The sequence below is a fragment of the Branchiostoma belcheri genome, unplaced genomic scaffold, assembly GCF_001625305.1.
Source record: "Branchiostoma belcheri isolate BF01 breed outbred unplaced genomic scaffold, Haploidv18h27 scaffold96, whole genome shotgun sequence".
Taxonomy (NCBI): Eukaryota; Metazoa; Chordata; class Leptocardii; order Amphioxiformes; family Branchiostomatidae; genus Branchiostoma; species Branchiostoma belcheri.
Window position 1 is genome coordinate 1,085,838 of NW_017804642.1, and position 4,529 is coordinate 1,090,366.

Consider the following 4,529-nt stretch of genomic DNA (forward strand, 5'->3'; position numbering starts at 1 on the left):
GTGGATGGTGTTCAGCACCAAGGCCAGGTTTGCCTGTGTGTGGATGATGTTCAGCACCAAGGACAGTTGTGTTTGCCTGTGTGTGGAAGGTGCTCAGCACCAAGGACATGTTTACCTGTGTGGGGAAGGTGTTCAGCACCAAGGACAGGTTTACCTGTGTGTGGATGGTGTTCAGCACCAAGGACAGGTGTGTTTGCCTGTGTGTGGAAGCTGTTCAGCACCAAGGACAGGTTTGGTTGTGGGTGGATGGTCTTCACCACCAAGGACAGGTTTGGTTGTGGGTGGATGGTCTTCACCACCAAGGACAGGTTTGCTTGTGAACATGTGTGGGAGGTGTTCAGCATCAAGGATAGGTTTGCTTATGGGGTGGATGGTGTTTAGTACCAAGGACAGGTTTACCTGTGTGTGGATGGTGTTCAGAGCCAAGGACAGGTTTACCTGTGTGTGGATAGCTATAGTGTTCAGCACCAAGGACAGGTTTGCCTGTGTGTGAAAAGTGTTTATTCTACCAAGGAATTTTAATTTCAACTTAAAAGTCCTTGCGAAAATAGATGAATAGGAAAATTGGGCAAGAGTGTTATGTTTCATACTGTGGCCGCATAACAGCTTATTCTTGAAAACGTTTATTTGTGATTATAGAAATAATGTAAAGGTGCCAATGTGTAGCTGCATTTTTACCCATTTTCCTTACCGAGATTGACATTAACGTTAGTATCCTTCGTAATTAGATAATCTAATCGTCCTTCTTCGACACAAATAAGTGCCTGGCACCGAAACGGGCCGTCATTGGTCGTCATAATTAGATTATCAACTTCACATTAATTATGCACGGCCATTCTGGACACCTGTGTAAAAACAAGTTTGGTATGGTCCAGTCAAAATGGCGATTTCGTACGACGGGAATACTCTGGGCTGATTTTTTCACAACTTTCTGGGTACTTTTGGACGTTTTCGTCGATAGACTGTCTTAGTAAGTGTGCAACAAAATGTCTGGGAGTTTGTGCTGTGGATTTGTGCCGTTCTGGTGATGTTTTGAGGAGAAAATGCGGATTTCCTGACCTGGCGAATTTTGGAGAAGACAAAAATGGCGAGACAGTTGGGAAGAGTAACGTTAGTGTGGTATGGAGACGACTTCACTTATTGTTGCAGGTAAACCAGTACATTGTTTGGCTGACATTATTCCTTAACAACTAGTACGAACATGTCAACATATTCCGTAAGAAATTAACTATTTCTGTATTAGGCAGCGACCGTTCCTAATTTTACACAGGCTTAGAAAAGTCCATCAAGTTGCAGCGTTTTCAACAACATTTCAATGACTTCAATGTGTGGTGCACTACTTGTGAGTGTTAAATGTATGTGCATGTCTTTTTAGTCAGTTGTTCAGCGTTTTGAGGTTATATTTGTCGAAAGAAATTCTGCATTGACCAAACTTTTTTCTCTCTTTATCTCCACGTGGTTCAAAACACCTGTTGGAATGTGGCCGTGTACATAATTAGTTATTTTTCCCGCCAAAAATTTGCGTTAACAAGATGGGGGCCTCAAAGCTTCAGGGCGCCGAAATGAATACGATACAAAACGGTTGAAAACTAGTTAAGTCGAGTTGACCATACTTTGAAATTCGTTCTTCAGTATCATTTGCAATGTATCATTTATAATTCAAAAGCTTGTTCGTTTCCTTTTTAGAGTAATTCAGTAAAGAGTAATGACCAAGCCCAAGTATTTCTGGCGCAAACACTACAGATGACTATGCTTGAAGGTAGCAATTCCTGTTTTGAAAATATTTTGCGCCGAGTTTTTTCGTATTATACATAAAAGTTCAGTTGAAGGGGGTTGATTTATTTTATTGTTGTTTCTATCCCCGTTTTTATGGTCATTATGTAGAGTTTTCGTGGAGGTATGTGTTTTAAAGTCAAGATATTTAAGGTGTGTGTGTGCATTGAGACAAGTGTCCAACTTATAATGTATGTATGGTTAGATGAAGGCTGATGCAGTAGTGAGAACTTTTGTTTGAACCTGGCAAGACAGAGTGGACCAGACCAGATGATTTGAAGACCGAAGAGGAATATCAGGTGAGAACAATCCCAATTATTCATTTTACCTACCATTTACTTGGTATTATTTGAGACAAGTGTGTAACTTTTAAGGTCTGCATAATTAGGTGGCTGCTGACTGATGCAGTACTGAAGACCCCTGTCTGAACCTGACAAGACAGATTGGACCAGATGATTTGAGAACCGAAGAGGAATATCAGGTGAGAAAAATCCCAATATGGCATTTTACCCACAATTATTTGGTCTTATTTGAGACAAGTGTGTAACTTTTAATGTCTGTATAGTCAGGTGGCTGCTGACTGATGCAGTAGTGAGGACTACTGTCTGAACCTGAGAAGACAGACTGAATCAGGCCAGATGATTTTAAGACCCAAGAGAAATATCAGGTGAGAAAAATCTGGATTCTGCATTCAACCTATTACTTACTTCATGTTGTTTGAGACAGTGTGTAACTTCTAATGTCTGTATAGTCAGGTGGCTGCTGACTGATGTAGTAGTGAAGACTACTGTCTGAACCTGGCAAGAGAAGATTGGACCAGATCTGGTGATTTAGAGACACAAGAGCAAGATGACAACAACAACATCCACAGGTGAGATAATGCTTTAGAATATCTGTTTGACTCTAGCACTCTTCCCTTACGTTTTACACTTCATAAAAATAACACACATGTAGCAAAACATCTTTCACATTAATAATTTTGTATTCCCTTACTTGAATAAATGTCTGGTATATATAAGCACTTGTCTACATTTCTAGGAAGAGGCAAAGTACAAGGTCACAAGAGTGCATATTTACCTGGTAGCTAGTTGTCCATTCATATCTGGCATCAATTGTTCTTTTATATAGGTATAATTAGGGTCAGCAGTCCTGATGTTCCTGTCCAAACCAGGCCTCAGCCAACCAGCTGACTTAAAGTTAAAGACAGACCAAAGTGAAGAGATTGTATACAGGTGAGACAATGCTTTACAACTTTATTTTTCTATGTGAACATATCTAAGCAAAGGGGTTGTATGATCGAAGGATTTTATCTATTTTATCTTTAATGGTCACTCAATGTTGCCTGGAATTTTTTGGGGAGCATCACACTAATTATTCATCATATCATTTAGGTGTGTCCTGATGTTCCTGTCCTGACGTCCCTGTCCTGAGTAGGAGAAACATGTGATGATGGACAACTTCTGTCCACACCAGACCAAATGATGTCTTGGCAAACCTGTTGACCTGAAGACACAGTGAAGAGTTTGTACAGGTGAAACAACGCTTTATAACTTAAAACCTTTTTCTGATTTGTTACAAACCCTGAGGCATAACACACAACCAGTAATGTGTTTAAAAACACCTTTCCATAACCAAACACTTTCTACATCTATTAAAGCATTATGATTACCGGTATCTTTGATGGTTAGTCAGTGTTATCGAAGATGTTTTTGCATCATACTACAGTAATTATCCTTTCATCCTTAGTTATGCGTTTCTTGACGTTCCTGTCCTGACTGGGAGAAACCTGTGATGACGGTTGACTTCTGTGTAAACCAGATCAGATCAGGTCCTGGAGTTTGTACCTGTCCATGCAGGTGAGACAATACTTAAAAACTTGAATTTTTCTTTCCTCTTGGATGTATTACGAACTGTGGGATAACATGCTGCCAGTAACAGTTACTAAACACTTTTAAAAACCTAAATTTTTGTACATGTATTCAAGCAACTATTACAACTTACATGACTTATTCCTGTCCTCACATGTACTAGTATGTTAAGAAAATGCTACAAGTACATTGTAACATGTTTTAAAGCAGTTTTGTGGAGCCTAACTCCTTCAAAGTCTATTCAATCAATGGGATAGTTGAATTGCATGATGTTTTTCCATCACACTTATTATCCTTTCATATTGTTAGGTGTGTCCTGAGGGTCGGCTGTCTGTTCTGGGAGAAACCAGTTGACTTGAAGATGCAGATGGAAATGAAGACAGCGGGCACAGTTGTGAGTTTACGTCGATGAAGGTTAGACATCCAGGTAATACGATATGCCAAAAAACAGTTACTCAAGCAACTGGATATGATTTTGAAAACGTCAGACGTTTCAGCTAGTATCCACAGCTAATATTTTTCGACTTCCAAAAATTGTCTTCACTTTATTTGCATATCAATCAACAGGTTGTGTATATAAACCTGCTTTCCCCTCTGGTCTCTCAGTCACTGACGAAAGCTAGTGGATACTAGCTGAAACGTCTGACGTTTTCAAAATCATATCCAGTTGCTTGAGTAACTGTTTTTTGGCAGTTGTGAGTTTAGTTTATTTGTTCAGCAACACACCCATGCTAATACAATTTCTATCCTATAATCCACTTGTCCAGTCACTAACTGCACTGCTTTTAATTACACAGTATGTCACACTTTTCTGGACTCCTTTTCACATCTTCAAACAATTAGGGACTGTACGATATTTACCGGGGAGGGGGGGCCGGTCGTCCGGGG

General features: G+C 39.8%; 1 long non-coding RNA gene across 1 annotated transcript; it reads left to right on the top strand.

Moving 5' to 3' along the window:
- The first annotated feature begins 2,903 nt into the window (after nt 1-2,903).
- On the top strand, nt 2,904-3,620 carry LOC109461767. The gene is made up of 3 exons (XR_002139707.1): nt 2,904-3,005; nt 3,165-3,304; nt 3,520-3,620. It is a non-coding gene; the product is annotated as an uncharacterized LOC109461767 (long non-coding RNA).
- Nucleotides 3,621-4,529: the final 909 nt, after the last annotated feature.